The 20,619-nt window shown below is 38.8% G+C and overlaps 1 long non-coding RNA gene across 1 annotated transcript in view; it reads left to right on the top strand.

Annotated features, from left to right (window-relative positions):
* Positions 1–2,566, top strand: part of LOC149805563 (uncharacterized) — a 54,780-nt gene extending 52,214 nt beyond the window's left edge. Inside the window, exon 2 of the long non-coding RNA XR_016419696.1 lies at positions 2,369–2,566. This is a non-coding gene — a long non-coding RNA (uncharacterized LOC149805563). The remainder of the gene's footprint in view (positions 1–2,368) is intronic.
* Positions 2,567–20,619: the final 18,053 nt, after the last annotated feature.

Below are 20,619 nucleotides of genomic sequence, written 5' to 3'. Positions count from 1 at the left end.
TGTATGTATGTATGTATGTATGTATGGGCACATCAACACAATCCTGCATATATGGTACCGAATAAGTTTAGGCCCAACCCCACCCCGCCACATCCAATGCGTACACAATAAAGAAAAGGGCAACATTTTTGAATGCAAAGTAAGTTTGATTTAAAAGTCATGACCTTCTTACATGGAAAATTATAACAGGACGCATCCCACGGCAGAAACGTTGCCTACATGAGTAACCTTCGAAGACGCGCTGGATCTCGTGCTACTTCTCTTAATTCAGGACAAGGGGTAATAACTCTTTTATGACTTGCTAGTAGAGAAACTCGCGAGAGGGCCGTCAACGTCCACTGCATTTATTGGACGTTGATAGAGATAAGCTTGTTAGCGAAAAAACAGGACTCGAAAATCATATGATAAAGGAACATAACTGCATCGAAATTGCTCAAAAAGGACTTACCATCAGCTGGGCAAAACATCTATTATTGGATAATATATATTTAATGATATGTAAAACGTTTGCTGAGGTACGCTGGTCACGAGCACATAATATTCACAGAAAACGTAAGTAAATGATGATTCTAAATAATTAAAAGATGACATACCTAATTCAGTACAAAAACAGCGGTGAAATTGAACCCTAGAATACTGCCGTGTGATGAACAGTTGACATATCAAATGACAAAAATAATATGAACGTAGATAAAATTGATGTGATGTTATTATTTTAAGCCGCTTTCAAGATATGCGCTGACCGTAAAAGAATTGCATGAATAGAGGAAAACGTGACTGAGGTGATAATATAGTTTCAGTATCTCAGAATTTTTTGTCCCGAGGAGACGAACAAACACAACAACAGAAGCGCACAGCCATGTAGTTCCAAAACGTATGAAGTTAAAATACAGCCACCATTGTTTCTGAGGCTGCTGGAAACTTGAATGGAATATTTTCCCTCCTTCGTCTCTACCTCCTCTTTTTTGTAACATCACTAGACATCGGTCACCGCCACCTTTAATATATTGAAACCTATATAAAGCGGGCACTCATTTGGAGTGTCCTCTTTGGACAGCTTTCACTGTATTAGTATGTTCTTTTATGGGATGGTATCATTTGTGCTGCAGTAAAACTGATCTGAAATTTAAGAAAATTGATCCCAAAACTTGTTCTTTATGAGCATGTGTCCTTTATATGGAGTTGGTCTTTTACGCAGGTTTTACTGCAGTATCTTACTAGTGCTTCCGCTTGTTGTAAATCTTGACAGGGAAGACACATACAGACAAGACTGACAGGTCGACAGATAGAAGGGCGACAGAATACATACATATGTGTGTGTGTGTGATTGGATTTTTAACGTAGCTTTAACAGTTTTTCAATCATATCGCTACGATGTCTGCAGAGTGAGAGTGTATAGTGATGCCTAGCACCGGGGCATCATGCCGCAGACATGTAGCATGATATCCCATCCAGTCACTTTATCCTGACACTAGGCCGACCAGTCCTAACACTAACCTCTTAATGCTGAGCGCCTAGGTAGGCACCTCTTAGTACCATTTAGCACGCACGCACGCACGCACGCACACACACACAGGTACACATACATACATGCACGCACGCACGCACGCACGCACACACATACATACATACATACTATATTTTACCCATCTATATTACCCTAAATTATCGTTTTTTTCCCCACCCTTCGACTATTTAACTATATTACCCTCACATATCTTCTCTTTCTCATCTTTCTACTATATAGATATATATGGTAGAAGGATGAGAAAGAGAAGATGAGTGAGGGTAATATAGAGGGGTAAGTCGAGAAAAGAAATGAGACAACAGCGATCGATGTGAAAGAACGTGGCGCATGAAAGAGATAACAGTGAAAAAGACAAATGGGCAGGCGATGCTTGTCGGCACGGTACAAAATAATTAGCCCAATAAAGCTAGAATATCCGAAGAGAGGCAAAGAGCTTTGTACAGCTTTGTACTGGAATGTCTGTCTCTCTGTCAGTCTGTCTGCCAATCTGTCGGTCTGTTTGTCTGCGTGCGTGCGTGCGTGCAGGTATGTATGTACGTACGTATGTATGTATGCATGCATGCATGCATGCATGTATGTATATATACAGTATATGTATTTCGATTTAGAGGCAGGTAAGTACAATAAGAGCTATATGGTACTGAATAAAGGCAAGTTCAAAAACTGTTAACATAAGGAATTGCACAAAAGAATGAACAACTGTGGTGAGGAGAGAGGAAAATGAAATAAGCGAATTATTTTTCGGGTTTTGGGAAGGTGTAAAGATATAAGAGAGAAGATATGATAACAAAGAGGACAAACAAAGTCAGACACTGATGAATCTTTTGTTTATCTTTTCAGGTCAGTTGATATCACGAATCTGGAACACATTTCGGAGTGCTGAGAAACTACTATTTAAAAAAAAATTACGTTACATTATTTAGTGATCGTGATTGGGTTGATACCTACCATGCGATAGCCGTTCAGGTTATACAATTATTTATTGTATTTTCTTTATTTTTTTTTTAATTCTCATTAATAAATATTTTAAAGTGGAAATATATTGGCTGGTATTTCTTTGTCAACAGAAAACGGCAGAGATTTTGTTTTCTTCATTTTGTTGCGTATTTATTATTTTGTTTTATATGTGTGGGGAAAAGTAAACAGGAATGGAACATGGAGAAAACAGTTGGTGGTTTTTCCAGTCCGTTCATTGAACAGATGTAAGTTACTGACAAAGCACGTTTACCAGGATTTGAAAGTCGAAACTAGCGATGACCAATCAGTAAACAAATGACAGTGACATTTTGTTAGTGTTATTGTTATGTTTGCTTTAGCATCTACGCGTTATTTATTTTTGCATGATGATTTTGATCTGAAAACCCGGAGTGCATCGTGTATCATCGTGGTTACGTCAGCATCTACCTAACCGCTAATTAAGTAAGCATTATGAACACATTAATCTTTTGATCACTAAATTTTATTTATTATCCCTGACTTACGTAGAAAATGCATACCACACTTGGCGTACATGATTATAATTACATGAGTATTTACTCTCAATTTCTTTTACTAGAGGGAAATATCGATGCAAGTCTATTAATGTTAAAAGTTGCTGACTCTCAATACAATTAAATGCCTTTTTATAAATTGATAGATATCCAACGGTAAATCAAACCCTCTTACAGCTATTAATCATGAAAGGTATAGAAAACATTTCGTTGGTTAAACGGGGTATTCTGTTGTAGTGTAGGTGATGGTGTTGATGTTGTTTGTTTGTGACATTGATGATGAGTGTGATGACAAAGAGGACTATGCTGACTGTGAAGAAAGTGGCCTCATAGAAACACTGATGAAACTGAACAGCCAGTCAAATAACATTGAAACTGACCAGCCAGTCAAATAACATTAGTAATATTAATAGTAGCTCACGATACAATCATATAGTGTGTTTGCACAGCTCGTTAGTTACTCCACCCTACATATTCCCCACCCCCACCCCCCCCAAAAAAAACAACCCCACAACCCCTACAAAACACAGGTTAGAAAGAAAAAACCCAACAAGCAAGCATTACGGAATGCAATGACCCCATCTTGGATCGCGAACGTCTGATATGCAATTTCTACAAAGGGGACGAAAAATATGATTTTAAAAAAATGCAAGACCACATCATTCGATCATAGCTCATTGGTCACCCATCGTCAGCCAAGTGGAAGGCAAATTTGTTTAAATTGTGTTTTCTTCCACGTTGCAAAAGGTTAATAACTTTAAAAAAAACTGAATCAACCACAAATACTGTCTGTCTGTCTGTCTCTGTCTGTCTGTCTCTCTCTCTCTCTCTCTCTCTCTCTCTCTCTATATATATATATATATATATATATATATATATATATATATATATATATAGAGAGAGAGAGAGAGAGAGAGAGAGAGATACAGACAGAGACAGAGACTGCGAATAACAGCCCTTTCAAGTGCTTTGCGTGTTAGGGATTCATGATGATATATGAAAGTGGCAACGAGGCAACAAGTGCAAATCTTTTTTTATTTTTCAGCTAGCATAAATCACTTGCGATGTTTGATATCTGAAGTCAATAGAAACTGAAGAAAAAACAAAAACAAAATAAAACGAAAACCGCCCTTGATGAAAAAAAAAAAAGTAACGGCCTGCAAGTAATGTTGTACTAGTCGAGTTTTAGTCAATGGGAGGTAACCACTGCATTGCTAAAAACAAATCCGGTAGAGTGCACGAATTCGATTTTTCTTTCCCCGTCAGGCCAATATTACGTTTTGTGTATCAGGTGCGACGTAGGTTGTTTAGTGATGAGGAAATTAGAGAAAGTTGCCCAAGGATGTGCCAGTCTGCCTGGACTGATCAGTAGACAGGCTCTGAATCAGCACCATTTCGGCCCCGAGTCTCAACGATCACCACTGAGCTACCAAGGCTCCATTGGTGTAGGCATATTGTGCATTTGATAGGAATTGTTTTATTTTTTTTTTCTTCCTTCGATTCTACAAAAAGCAAACCTGCCAACCATTGTAAATAATTAATGATTGAAAGAACTAACAAACTACTTACCTACGTACCAAAATAATTCAATGTGGGTATGTGAGCTAACTTACTAGCTAGCTTTGAAACTGACTAACTGTTAATTTGTTTGGGGCAAAATATCGAAATCCTAGCTTGTTCCTTGTTAAGGTAATGGGTAACAAAAAATACCAGTAGCACCACCACAACACCACCTCCCACCAACAAAACTTTACATCAAAACAAGCAAAACAAACATAAACAACAACTAAAACCAACCAACCAACTAGGAAGCCAAACAAATACAGCATTATGACTAAATAACGAGCGAGAGACCGAAGCAAAAGCTATATTGTTACATACAAGGGTTCTTTCTACCGAGCGAATCAAACACTTGCGTGAATTCTACGCTGGAAGTCCCTTGTTCTCCGATATTTCCAAGGTCTTCTAGACAACAGTCGTTGTCAATTGGAAGTTCTAATAACGCGCCAAGACGCTATATCTAAGTTTTTCTCTAATCAATCAATGAGCACAAAATATCCCAACTTTACATTTGCATCACAACTTCACATTTGCATGTCGATTTCACAACTAAATGGTTTCTATTTGCTAGGATTCCGTAAAGTCAATACTTAAATACCATAAAAGACAAAACATAATTCAAGCAACCAATGCATGGAACTATTTTCCGATTCAAACAACAATTCTGATCCACACTTCAGCTGTATCCCTCCACTGCATTGACATTCATAGCAACACAAAAAAGCTTCTCCAGATAATGAAACAACCCCTTCTCAGTCATTCCATTGTCCAAACTATCATTCAAAATCACAAATATTCACATGGAATACACAACTAACCAAGACCTTTCAATTTTAATAGGAACTATTTGACTCATGCACATTTATCCGGCACTGACCTGAACTAAAGTAAAAAAGTAAACTATGCCATCATAAAATCTCATCAATACTGCAAAAACGCCAGGATACTCGTGTGGAATTTACAGAGTGTACAGAACAGTTATTTAAACCAGTCACAAAGTCACTAAAGATATTCTTCCATCGTTGGAGCAAATAGCTAAATCCACCGAATAAACCGCTAAAGCTACCGAAAACAAATAGCAGAAAGAACTAAAATAAACCCTCCAAAAATATTCGTAACAACCATCCCCCCAAAAACGTTGCTGCTCAACCACAATTACAGGAAGAAATACAGCAAGCAATAGAGGGTATAGAACAAGCCAGTGCTGAGATTGATTATATAAACGATCTTGTTGAACCAGAACCAGAACCGGAACCTTCTAAAAACAATCATTCGCCGAATTTACAGAAGGTCGTAAAATACCTCGAGAAAGCCCTACAGCGTCAAGTGACCTATTAAGACCAGGGACCGCCAATGTTACCAAACAAAAACTGGACTCGTTTTGTGTTTCGAAGTTACTATGCTATATCTCAAATTGTTGGTGAATATAAACATATAAACCTTGATTTGAAGAATCTGAGAAACACGTCAAAGATGATAGAAAAATAGTATAACATGAATATATATTATCCGTCTTACATCGCCTCTTGTAGAAGAAAAAGAACCAACAGAGGGATCAACCGGAATCGGCCTTACTACATGCGATCAATGTCGTAGGAAAGAACGTGGTAATATGATCGCTGAATCACCGGTGATTCAGGATAAGCTTTGTCCCAATAAAACCCTCGCTGATGCCGATCACTAGAAATTATGATTGGTGGAAGACAAGCTGGCAACAATTCCCATGAAATTATCAATGAGGCAGCTGATATTTGTCAGCGTTTATTTACCAGTGGCGTCATGGACAGTAGCGTTTATCGGGCGCTGATCGACGAAATTACCGACGAGTACTACAGTGAGTGATCAGTTAGATCGGCGATAACAAAATAACATGATTATACACAATGCCAAGCGTAGACCTAAAGCGTCAGGGTGATGAATTCACGATTACCGGTTTATAAAGTGATCTATGGAAATGGACTCGCCGATGTTGTTCAAGTTTTTTTTTTAGAAGGATAGCCCCAAAAGCTATCCCAACTGTGAAACAATTAGGTATGGAAACCATCAAAATTGTTCGTGTTAAGGCTATTGACACTGTTGGTAATCTTGCTGGTAAGGCATTGCTGCGGTCAAAGACGGACTCTCACAATTAGTACGACGAAAACCATAACAGAATGTGAAGCGTTCCAGTAAAACTGCCCAGCAACGAAGTGATGCCAACAAATGTCAGCAAAATAATAAATCAAGCGGCAAATGAGCGGTTGAAAGAATTAGCTAGAGTACCATCACCGACAAAACAAGCGGCAGCTGAGATAGGGGAAAAAAAAACATAACCGCAAACATGATAGCGGGTAGTGGCCTGGCCCGTCATCGTCACGAATTGTAATAAAAATGTTCAAGCGTGTATATGATCTAGCATTTGACATGGACACACCAGTATTTAAGGATGAGTCTGTGCGTGATTATCAGTATTATTCTTATGAAGCACAGGAAGCAGACCAACGTGGACTAATCGAATTACAAGTCCAAGATACATCAAGGTATTTCTTGCCTGCCGAGGCATTTGTTGAAGTTCACGGTAAACTTGTGAAAAATGATGATACCGCATATGCAGCAAATGAACGCTGTGGATTCGTTAGAAATGGTATTATGGCCTTGTTTAACAGTGCCAAACATATAATTGATGGTGGAGAAATCGAAGTATGCCTCGATAACGTTGATGTTGCTACGAAAATTTCAAGATACAGTGATGACTATTCACGGTTTGCATGTCCATCCATGATGTTCGTGAATGACATTACTGATATTCCTGACGAGAGGCAGAATTTCATGGTGCAGATAACACAGGTTAGAGCCGCTGATCCTCAAACAGCTTGAATGATACATCGACCGGCCGTTGGTTTTGCGACATTACAGAATGTTTATCCAGAATTCAGCACGGCTATCTCAGGTTAATGTAGATTGTGGATTTTCATGTGTGATACCACTATCACATATCTTCGGATTTTGTAGACATGTTAGAAAAGTTATCTTCGGAGTAAAACATACAGTTGCAATGGTTCGAAGAGCCACATACAACTATGATATCTGGCGTGCTGGGATTGGTGCGGATAGTGCTGGTAAAGTAAACCAACAAAACTAGCATAATGGATGCCAATGATGACTACGCTTATGACTGAAAAACAACGATGATTGTCGTTCACGAATGATGGCGGAAAGTGAACACTGTCGTGGCTGACAATGACCACAGACACAGCTACATGCACAGCAGGAACATTTTCATGGCAGATCGCATCACAGCAGGGAATTTCAGCACCACGACACATTTTCGTTGGATTTCAGCGCGCCAATAGGTCTAGCGATCGGACAGCAAACCCACTGGTATTTGACAGGTTAGCGGTGTTTACGATCCCACTGAGGATAAATGGACATCAAGAACCATCCGAAGACATAATACTGAATTTTGACCAAAACAATGTTGATTGGGGTTATCATAGTTTAAATATTTTATGGGGCGTGATTAGAATGTCGACTCCGGGCTGCAGATATCACAGCGGAATTTCTCGACACGGTATCCGATATTTTATTTCTCGTTGGAACATCTGGATTGATTCAGCCAGTCAGTCGTTGACGTACACTTGCGAGCTACTGTTGGTCCTGCCTCAGCTGGTGGTTACAGAGCAATTCCTGTTATATTGTAAGATATACTAAAAACGTTGCTTGAAGGTGTTGGTGGACAAATGAGAGTCATTGATGTCCCCGTAGAAAACATGTGAATGGTTTCCAAACATGTAAGTGTTTTCCGAACATGTGACTAGATCATTGATGATATTATCAGGTCATATCATCACGTCAATGTTACTCTGACTCCTGGTCAGATTAAAAAAACTTCAATCAGCATCGAAGAAGAATTCTTGGGCAAAAATAACTCTGAAATCAGCGGCGTTGCAAGGCCGAAATACATTATCGTTGACTGAACGTCAACTCAAACACTACCATGACGCTAAGAAATCAAGAACTGGTGTGACACTTTATCTTTTTGAGAATGCGATCAGCGACACAACAAAAACCGGTGTTATATTTTCGTTTCTAGCGGCATTACTAGCGCTAATTTATCTGTTGAAAATGCAACTGCACTATGTGCCGTTGGAGCAGCTGCCGGTATGGCACTGAAGAAAGCAACAGGACAGGGTATAAACACCTCAAGAAAGGGAAACAGTGTCTAAGATTACCAGGAACGCGTTATGATCAAGGTCTAAAGCTGCCGAGGACGTTTCGCTATAACTCCTAATGTCTAATTTTGATTTACTTGATGCTGATCGGCGATTAAACAGACAAAACTTCAGAGGTGTTTTTATGCGTGATCAATTACCAGAAAAACCAAACCGCATTGAACAGGTGTCATTAATCTCGATGGAAGTGCTCGCCGTGATATTCACTGGGTTGCATACGCGTTTGATACACGTGGCGTTGTTTATTTTGATTCGTATGGATTGGAGGAACCAAAATAATTTTTACGCTATAGTGGCTTAGCTGGTGACATACCAATCTGGTATTCAACATTACCAACACAGACAACAACGGATCCACCAATATGCGGTTCAGAAGTGATTGCGATTGTCAAGGTCATTAACACCGCCGCATAAAGTCGTGCATGAATATACCTGACGTCGTTTCAAACAGGTTAATGGTTTATAATGGTATATATTTACGGAAGATCTGCTAAAGGCAAGCCCCAGGGTGACATTGATTTATCCAAATACGCAACACGAGATGAACTTACTGATCTATTGAGTGTCGCTGATGTTGACACAATTGAGGTTGTTGTTTTTCAGGATCAGCAAAGACGGTTAAAAACCACCAACATCCTGTTGACAGATATTATTTTGTCAGTTCGAGGCGCAACCGAAGATAACTTAGTGGTGTTAACTAAAACCGGTAAAATTAAACAATCGAGGGATTCAGTTCTAACAATCATGCGAGAGATTGCTGGACGTATTAGAAGAATTGGAGACATAGTGTATGGAGATCTCATCATGAACAGAAATATAATTATCAATGCGATAGAACCAAAATCAGACGATGACGTGGGAAGAAGAAATACGTGGACAACAACAACAACACAATCAGAACTGAGATCAGTAAGTACGTTGCTAAAACCGGCAATGTAATGACTGGCAGTCTCAACATGAGCGGAAATATCATTGCTTATTTGAGAGAAACAGATTCAAACGATGACGCTGCAACGAAGAAATACGTGGACAACAGCAACATCCCGATGATGACCTCGTTAATGACTGTAAGCGACCCACGGTCCGCTTTGTAGAAACCTTGCACAAAGTCCCCTCTTCTTGCAAGAGGTTTGTGGGTTGGCGGATTGTACCTGCTTTCAAGGTTTTCAGCTTAATTTGGTTCTCGTTATCTAGAGGTTGACCGCCCTCGATGTTATTGCCCGATTCAAGTAAATATAAATATAAGTGATGAAACTTATCGGTGGAATAGAGAGAGATCTGAGCAGATACATGCATATAGAACAGACCAACACGAATCCCCGTACATGTAAACAAAATTTAATCAATTACATAAAACAGCTGGGAGAATTCATTACATCAGGAATATACTCTGCTTCTAGAAATAAAACGTTCGCCGAATTACAAAACACAAATATATTTAAATAAAGTAGCCGATCTGTTTTACTGATAGATTTAGTTCATCATAGGATCGAGTGAACAATCGAAGTCAATGCCTTGTACAATTGCATAACCTGCTTCTCCGGTTCACGCCACTTCAACTCTAGCTGTTCCTTCGACTTCCCTCTGTCTTGTCTTTTTCTGTCCTCAACTCTGTGCGTGGCACGTAGATTCACAGATACTTGGATCTCAGGATAATACGTCTCACTATACGTCTCAAGATATGTCTCAGAATACGTCTCAGAAATAATACGTCATAGGAGCTGTTTTCTCCCTTTTAAAAATAAATAAATAGAGACAACGTAAATTTTATGTTGTTTATGATACAGGGGTTTGCATTATCCACACTCGTTATCAGATCTTACTATCGGTGCTAAACAGATGTCAAGGCTCCACGTGTCCTATAATGACCCTAGTTAGTTTAATTGCAAATTTATCACAAATTAACATCACACGAGGCATAACGGTTCCGAGCCAGCCTCGATTTACACAAGTGAATAAATGAAATACATTACATGCCTTCCTGCGTCATGTTCGGCGAATACACATTCAACCTTAATAATACATGAAATCTTCTAAATTCGGTGAATTCACACGGATTCTCGTAACTTATATTAACTAATGTAATGCATGAAATTCTTAGAACCTAATTCTTATGCAAACAAGACGACAAATTTAAACAATTCGTCAAACTTATCTAAAGAAGATTAATGTACGACTTCCAATGCATAAACTCAAAACAGTTATACTTCATAAAGCAAACTGATATACCAGTGTAGCAAATATAAGTAAATAAATTCAGCAAAGCATTATATATAGGCATCAACAAATTACATGGAATTGTCACAATACCTTTGAGCTTTCAGCGTTCCTAGCTTCTACCGTCAAATTTGTTCGTCGGTTTTCCTCGACAACAGTCCTCTTGGACAACAGTTTTACGAGAGAATTTCTCCCAAATTTAATCTTGGAGTATTCTTACACGTGTTTTCTATTGCAGAAAAAGCTTACACTAATTAAATTTTCGATCTGGCGATATTAAAACAAGGGAAATTAGTGTGGGAAACACGCCCCCTTATTCATCGTAACCAATCAGGATTAAATATATCTGCCGCCTTTTTATAACTAGACGCCAAATCTGGGGTCAATTTGACCTTCTACAATGCGACTACTAGTTCATGGAAATTTTCAATTTGTTTGACAGTTCCACTATGAAATCGAAGTTTACCGTTTCCCTAATAGTCCGTCTGGCTGCTATATAAACAAAAGTGTAATTAGGCTCATTACCGTCCCTGACCAGATATTTAGAAATTCTCGCAGTATAGTGATTTAACAAGCCGCCCGTCTCCATAATTCTAATTAATTGTTCTAATGTGTTCTTAATAGATCGCCAGAAATTTGCCCCTTCACAATGATCATCAATCATGTAACGGAGTTTTAAAAATTTTCGTAGAAACATAAATAGAACCCTAGATAAATTCAATGGAAATTCAACGATTATCAACACCAAGCTCGCTGCAGTTCACACACAACTTGTTGATCTGGTCAACGTTAAAACAACAATTGAAATTATTAACAATGAGCTCACCAACAGCAACCCAAGAATCAATTCGTAAACATTAAACTCAAAATAAAAAAGATTGCCTATGGTAATTCACAAGACTCCGATCATCAACATGGTATACACAGTAGTGTCTGAAAAGATAGCATGGAGAACACATCATAGTATTATCAGATATACAGCTGATGTCATAGGGGTGTACAGGTTTTCCATGTTCAGCGACGATATATTTAATATAATTGCGACACATATATTGCGTCATTCCGCCGACGATTATCCGGAGTCATCTTAGTCGTGTTAAATCAAGGTGTCGGGGAAGTATTCATACTGGATCCAAAAGACAAATAATTAACCTCAACGACGTGTTGGTGTTGTCGCGCAGACTTCTTAATTGATTACTTATTATATACAATTATGAATCCCAGACATTCCTTTAGGTATAATCAAGCATGCGCGTGGAAGACATCACTGGAAGAAATCGTCAATGAGAACATGACAAAAGGAAATAAGTATCGTAGAGAAAACATCGTCCTCGACTATGATGTATACGCGGTTTCTTAGCTGGTCGCTGAAACAACGACGATATTCGGTACATTACCAGCGACGCACGTGATACCGCCCGTGGTTGGAATCGGCGTCGTTGTTTTTGTCGGTGTTGCTGGTATTCTCAATATCATCGCGAAAAAATATATACATGTGCCAGTACAAAATTGCACGCGCACAGAGAAATAACTAAGGGTGCGACATATGCGTGTATAAATATATCATCGATATTGTCAGCGAGGTTAAACGATGGTGCAACATCGGACAATGAATTTGCTGCGATCAGGGATATTTATTATCGGCATCACATAAATGCCAATACACCGTTGCAGGAACCAATGTTGCCAACGTTGCCAGAGCCACATTTAGAATCTGCCGTACAGACAATAATGACCGCAAACTTATCGTGATTAATCCATGCGGTGATTTCTGAGCATGTGCGAAGATGTTTTTACACTTACTTATGTCCATGTCGCCGGGACACCACGTAGCATGAATATTTCGAAGCATATGTGTATCAACCCCGTTAAAAATAACCCCAAAATTACAGTTATCTCTGATTACCTTGGGAATCTGATATACCGCTGAGTAACGTAAATGACATCTATGTTTTTATGTCTGCCCCGTCAAAATATTCTGGCTGGATTAGCTTGTTTGTCAAGTATGAAATCATCGTAAAGCACCAGACTGTTGATATCCCTGTTAAGATCCTCGACGGACGGCGCTTCATCAATGTCTGTGATAAGTTCAATAACATCGTCTTTAGCCGATGCAGATTCATTAAATTCCTTAAGAACATTATAGCATCGTTGGTCATCCACGGACGGCGCTACTAAATTTTCCCTATTGAGCCACCTCATATCAGGTTGAGCAACAACGGGGTTTTACCCGACCCAGATGGACCAACTATAATAGCTCGAATGGAATTTGGTAACAATGGATGATGCTTGACCGGTGCTTGCTCACATATTGCTGAAAGGTAAATCATGTTCATATTGTACAGATATAATATTATTTATAATCATGAGTTTATATTGTGTTCAATGCAAGACAGTCACTGGTACAACCTTTCTGAGAGCAACCACGCTGAAAAATAACACGGTCGAACTTATTGGTAATTGCGTAAAATGCGGCACACAAAAATATAAATTTGTGAGTATTCCTGTTGAAAAAGATGGTGGCGATATTGCTACGGCACTGGGGAAAATATTTAGAACGCTATGCGCTAAGTATTCTGGGTAAAAATATATTCAGGATATAGTTATTGTGGTCCTGGAACTCGCCTTATATTAGACTTGACGAAAAACAATCAACCCAAACCAGGCCAAGTTGCGGTGGCATATTCATGATGTAGCGTTAAAAAATGAAGATGTACAACGACATATCGCAGATGTCAAGTTAATTCACACGCTGAATTCGATAAAAAAATAAAAACATACGATAATCACTCGCGAATCGATTGGTAAGATCAGCGATGAAAGGTAAAATAATGTTAGGAGCTGGCAATTAAACACCAACAATTACATAATGGAGTCGATTTATAATAGTCCAATCGGCTACTGGAGAGGTACAATAACAATTAAAAAACTCGCTGATGCAGCAGATGTCACACGAACTGTTTCCGCAGATTGGTTGTCATGAGAGGCTATAAGGCTAAAAGGCAAATTTATTGTCCACGTCCCAAAACAATTCAGCATGGACGGTTTGATGTCAGCACACTAAGCGATGTTCATCAGGCATATATCTTGATTTCATCACACGAATTACATAAACGGCGCACATACATATAAGCAGTGACTGTCGTAGATGTTGAAAGTAGATACAAAGAGGCTGAACCTTATCGTCTACAACAGCAACCGAAGTCTCAGAAGCGTTTAAACGAATTTATACGCGAGGACCGTTGCGCTGGCCACACTTTCTGCAGGTTGATCCTGGCAAAGAATTTCTTGGTGCAGTAATGACGCTGATGCAGCAACAACACTTTAAGTCAGTAAGTCAGCGATTTAATCAAACACTTGAAAAGCGACTCTTTGGACATCAATATGCCCACGAATTACTACACGTTTTGGACAGATCTCGTGAATGGTTTGGGAGACTACCTCAAGTGGTGGCCTCGTTAAACAACTATGTTATGAGTTGAATTAACATGAAACCTGCCGATGCAAATGTGCAACAAATCCAAATCACGACGAAAATCACCAGATCAGTTGCAACAACCAAGGTTGGGTAGTAAATACACAGTGAGGTATTTATTTGAACCTGGAGAACTTGAGGGTGGTGCAGCACGAGCAACTGATCCCGTGTGGAGTGTAACAAAACATACAATTTCTAACGCGGTAAGATCTACTACGCAGCCACCAATCTACGAATTAGATTCAACAGCCCCTGAACGTGGATTTGTGCGTGAACAATTACAAGTAATTCCTGAAAACACCCAGTTACCACAAGAATGGATAAGGCGTTGCATACATTAGCGGGGACTCCACACACGAGTCAAGAAAAAACGCTAACAAGAGTCATACGCGTTGAGGAACGAAGCTCCTCTACGTTTATTACATTCAAGACATGTCAGATAGACATTTTCGCTTGTGTGACCGAGACTACTATCGAATCTGTCCATGGTAAATTGTCGTACATCGTAAGGAAAATATTGCCACAACATTATTGTGTTATAGCAGGCGCAGTGATTATTTTATCGTTGTGTCAGCAGCATGACAAATTTCACATTCAGATCAAACTGGCTTAACTCTTTTTTGGTCATCTCTCGCATAATTTGTCAATGTTTTTTCTATACTGCGTTGATAACTCCTGGTGACGCTATTGTTGTTTGTGACCCTGTTGGCAGCTCCAACACGTAGACAACACTGTGTAACTGAGATATTTTATTACTCTAGACACAGCCAGATGAACTAAATTTGACCATTAGATGCGATCATCGACAATCCAGATATTAATATCTGATATTGTTAATCCATGTTATCGCATATCACAGAGTCCAGCACGATGGATGTGGTAGTGTCCCACGCCGACAACGCTTGTTGTACAGCCTCTACTGGAACCTCGACGATCTCATTAAGAACAAGTTTTTGTATTATGCCGGTTCCAGGATTGTCAACGTGTATACTCTGTCGGTGTGGATCTGTCGGTCGATAACATAGTATGACTTGCTGAGTTGGAAATTTTTCCTTGTGAAACTCAAATAATTTACGCTGAAGTGAATCACCGACGTTTTTCCTGGATACAACAATTAGATCATTAGGGCATCGTAAGTTCCAGAAATCTGACATAGGAGTTACTGAAATTACGGTACGTAGTATTTCACACTGAATTTTGTCGCTTTGTAATCTGATCAACGATTTCAGATATCGCAGTGGTTCATCCTGCGATCGATGGTAGTACAAAACTTCTTCATAGTGGCTAACATGGTTGATCAACCATTCTTGTGGTGATTCACCAGTAAATGGTGAAACTGTCCATGATCTCCACACATGATAATTGCAGTAGATTTGTAGATTTTGTTGATAACCAGTCAAGAAATATGTGTAATGTTTCTTCGGAAACTTTACAATTATCATCCCAGATAATTATTCTCGGTATATATTTCTCACCCATTCCTTCGGGGGTCCATGCAAAACCTTGTCATCTAAAGAACCTATGATACGTGCATGCGCTGACACCACGTTGTATCATCTGTCTGGTAAGCCGATGAGTTGGTGTGAACACAATCATGTCATAGTTTTTAAATAATTATATGGCGCGTGTTGTTTTACCAGAACTACCTGAACCATTCAGATATAGTACTATGTCTCGTGATTGGATCGTTTACTGACGGTTATGATGAAATCTGCGATAAATTATCGTTGCGATAATAAACATCAGGGGTTTTAAAGTCAGCTGATTCAGAATATTTACGTATTTGTTCGTGTTTTATTCGCCACGACCCCAGTTTACACCGCCGATGTCTTCTTGGATAAATGGGTCAAGAAGGTCCATGCTACAACAGCTAATATAAAAAAATATGTGGCGACTCGAACAGCGCCATTTTTAAATCTGTTGATAATCGATAATAGGTTTATTGATGGCTATGCCAACATAGATTATCTCAACTGAATAAACTGAGAAGAATTGCTTTCGTAGTAGATACTTATTGTACCTACGTTTTTTCTGGTTGCATCTTGCATGATTGCATTTATCCGTGACACCAACACACCTCGCGGAGCTGTTTAATTGACAACAAAACCTAATTTGGCTGTATCCATTATTAATCATGTGCAACTACGTGCATTATCAGATGATGAACCCCAAGAATACTTACGGATATTGTTTTTCTGCAGATATCTTTTTCGTCTTGTGGTAACCAGATAGGTGTTTGTCATTTGTATGGAGTTATCGCAAAGGTTACAGTCAACGATGTGAGAATCTTAGCATCGGTCAGTAATTTAATTTGAAGATAACTGTAATCTCTGAAGTTTGGACCAGTTTCTTGAGGATAGTTCCTATATATTTTCTAGTCTGTTCCCACTTAAATCCAGGTTTTCCAGCGTGTCTTCAAGTCCGTTAAAAGCACCCGCGTCTAAAAGGCGCAAATGATTATTTGAAATTATTAAATTTGTCAATTGTTTTAGATTAACGAAGGAATCAGACTGCAGTCGAGAGATCTACGTTTCGCTGATCTCAAGCTGTTTTAAAGATTTTATTACCGTTAAAGGGAGAACCAAATGAAGCATCTCTAAACGTGAAAATGCAAAAGTTGTATCAACTGACGCGCATCCTGTTCTCTTCAAGACTAATTGTTTCAGCTCTGGCGGGATTGCAAAGTTAATCTCGGGTCCTATGTGAGGAATATGGAAATTTTCAAGATGCCCCTCGATTGCCCTGCTACTGAAGGCATGAACACCGTCTCCTTCCAACAAAAGTTCCTTTATCTCAGATTCAACTCCATCGAATGCTGAGTCGCTAATATTGCTGATGTAGTTTTTGGTCATATCTATACATGTCACGCGAAGTCCCCGGAATGAGTTTGGAGGGAGATGGGTGATACTGGTACGCCATGAACAAGCAGACGTGACCATGGCAGATGAACTAAACGTCAGCTCGTAAGTCTCTACGTCCGTAAAGTTTGGAACTTGAATTAAATGATGATCTCTGCAGTTAATCTCTGGTCGTATCTGAATGTCTTTATTTGCTGGATTCAAAGGTCTTACTGTGGCTTTGTATGCTGAACTCTTGTCAATTGTTCTAGTTCCAATAACATTTTTCTTGGACAGAAGGTGAGCAAGTGGTTGCAAAAACAGTTTTACAGTCATGTTTATGATAGCGTTTAATGCTCATAGTTAAACGGCATTCTGATTGAGAATGAACAATTATTCATGCTATTGTCCGTGCTATTGGTTCCTTTATGTCCGTGGGTAGTTTTAACTCTGAGGCTGTCATTCCATCATAAAGACGTAAAGTTCGGCTGTACAAATCAATTTGTGCATGTTTTTCTCTCAAGAAAATCCATCCTTAGAATTATGTTGCAGTGCAGATTAGCAAAACACATGATAAATATGAATCACTGTAAGACGATTTATCCAAAGCAGAAGGGTTATAGTTCCAAGTGGTTTTTGACGATCCCCATTAACTCCAATGATAATTGGAATTGAACGAGGACTTAAATAGTCATAGTGCTTCACTCGTACAAATTGGCAGAGTGAAATTATTGATACTGCATCTCCAGTATCCACGAGGGCATCAACTCTTTTATTGTCGATTTAACCAAAATGATGTCATTTTGCAGGCTTGATGTAGTAGCCGTGTTATTACTTGCTGTTCATGTACTGCCTTCTAAGCTAGCGGACTTAACTAAAGACATCATGCTAACACACACACACACACACACACACACACATTTCTTTCCTAATTCTGGCAAACCCCTTTTCCTATTTATGTTTTCGTATGTGTTACCTCTAATAAGCCCTGCAACAACTTGTCCTGTCCCTAATTTCGGTTTTTTTTTCCTCTTTTAGAAATTCTGATAGGCCTACTTGTCTTGAAACACCTGCATACTCCTGAAATATCCTAAAACTTAAAGATTCATTTTAACTCGTTCCTTCGTTAAGTTATCCTATGATTTTGGACACAGTATGACACAGATCTTGTGCAACTATGGACCATATTTCCATCGTGTGTGTGTCTGTCTCTGTGTGTGTGTGTGTGTGTGTGTGTTGGATTTTTAACGTAGCTTTAAAAAAATTCAGTCGTATCGCTACGATGTCTGCAGTGTGGCAGTTTATAGTGATGTCTAGCACTGGGGCATCATGCTGCAGACATGTATATGATGTGCCACCCAGTCACATTATCCTGACACCAGGCCGACCAGTCCTAACACTAACCTCTTAATGCTGAGCGCCTAGCGAGGCAGCTGTTAGTACCATTTTTATTAGTCTTTGGTATGACTCGGTCGGGGTTCTTACCCACGATCTCTCCCATCTGAGGTGTACGCTCTCACCATTAGACCACCGGAGCGGTCTGTTTCCATCGTTACTTAACCTAGCATCCAAATGCTTATGACACTGCATAAAATCCAAGTAGTTCTTTAAAATTTGAAAAGAAACCTGTCTTGTATAAACAAAAATACCACATCTGGTTTGTGGTGATTACAGTTCACTAGTATTTGGTTACACCAGGCCTTAAGAGTCTCAAGAACTGAGTTTAAGACATATTCACAGCGATTGACCAAACCAGGCCTTAAGACTTTCAAGAACAGACATCAATACATATTCATAGCGATTGGTTAAACCAGGCCTTAAGTGTTTCAAGAACAGAGTTCCCGACATATTTATAGCCATTGGTTAAATCAAGCCTGAAGAGTTTCAAGAACAGACATCAATATATATTCCTAGCTATTGGTTAAAATTTGAGAAGAAACATGGTAGTCTTGTATAAACAAAAGTAAAACATATGTTTTGTAGTGATTAAACTAAACTAGACATTGGTTACAAAAGGCCTTAAGAGTTTCAAGAACAGAGTTCAAATCATATTCACTGTCATTGGTTAAACTAGGCCTTAACAGTTTTAGGAGTTCAAGGCCTAATTTATCTCTTTGGTTTATTCTGAGCAGTGGTCAGTGAAGTGAACTAGAAACTTTTAAATGGAAGATTTGAAGTGGCCCAATCAGTCATTACGCCTTCTTATGATTAGTTCATTATAAAGAGTTTATATCTTAACGATCATCTAGTTTAACCAATAAAAATCAACGTAACAGTTTGATATAATTTAAAACTAGTGGATAACTATTAGTTTCGGTTTATGAATATTGTCACCTTGTAGAATCATAATTTTCGAATAAAACTGAAAAATCAATAGACTATTGTCATCCAACACACTTTCATTTTTAGGAGTGGGTGGGTGGGTGATTTATTATTATTATTATTATTATTATTATTTTCTTGACACCATTCTCTTGGCTTTTTCCTCGTTATCATCTTACCTTTCTGGTCATTGAAGAACTGTACTTTCATATTTGCTGCCGTTCAGATAGTCTGGCCACTGTGCAAAATGAACTGTGGATACCATAGTCCTGCGCCAATGGTGTTTCGTCCGTCCGTCTGATTTGATATTTTATACTTCACTTCATCAACCACCGGAACCGCTTAAACCAAATTTGGTGGACGGCAAATTCAACATAAAAGCATTTTTTTTCTCCATAAATAATGCAGATCCGGCTTCCAGTATGGCCACCCTTACTAAAAATAGTGGAAAAATTGTCCAAAACCCTGCCCCCGCCCCCAACTTTTAACGGTTTATTTTTATGAACACTTAATATAATTAAACTGAATATGAAGCATTCTGGTATAAATATATTTCAAGTTGGGGGTTGGGGGCCTTGGTTGTACAATTGTTGCTCATTTGCCATCATAATGACTGCCGTAACTAAAAATAGAAAACGTTTTAATGGTTTCTTCTTAAAGATAGCCAAACAGCATTTTACCAAATTTGATACAAAGTATGCTGACATGACGGCCGGTAAAGTCTGTACAAATGATGCCGGTCTGCCATCCAATACGGCTGCCTTTACTAAGAACATAAGAATTAAAACAACTGTTCAAACAATACCTGAAAAAAAACATCACCAATATAAAACATTATATTCTTGCAATAAGGGCATTTCAACCAGACCTGCCGATCCGCCATCCATCCAGTATGACCGTCATTACTAAGAGTATAAAATCTCTAGATGAGTTCTGCTATAAAAATATTTTTAAAAAACAGCTCAACAGGAACTGGACA

This window comes from Sinohyriopsis cumingii, chromosome 2, assembly GCF_028554795.1.
Source record: "Sinohyriopsis cumingii isolate HCF-2022 chromosome 2, ASM2855479v2, whole genome shotgun sequence".
Taxonomy (NCBI): domain Eukaryota; kingdom Metazoa; phylum Mollusca; class Bivalvia; order Unionida; family Unionidae; genus Sinohyriopsis; species Sinohyriopsis cumingii.
Note: the sequence above shows the minus strand (reverse complement) of the source record. Positions and strands in the feature narration are given on the sequence as shown.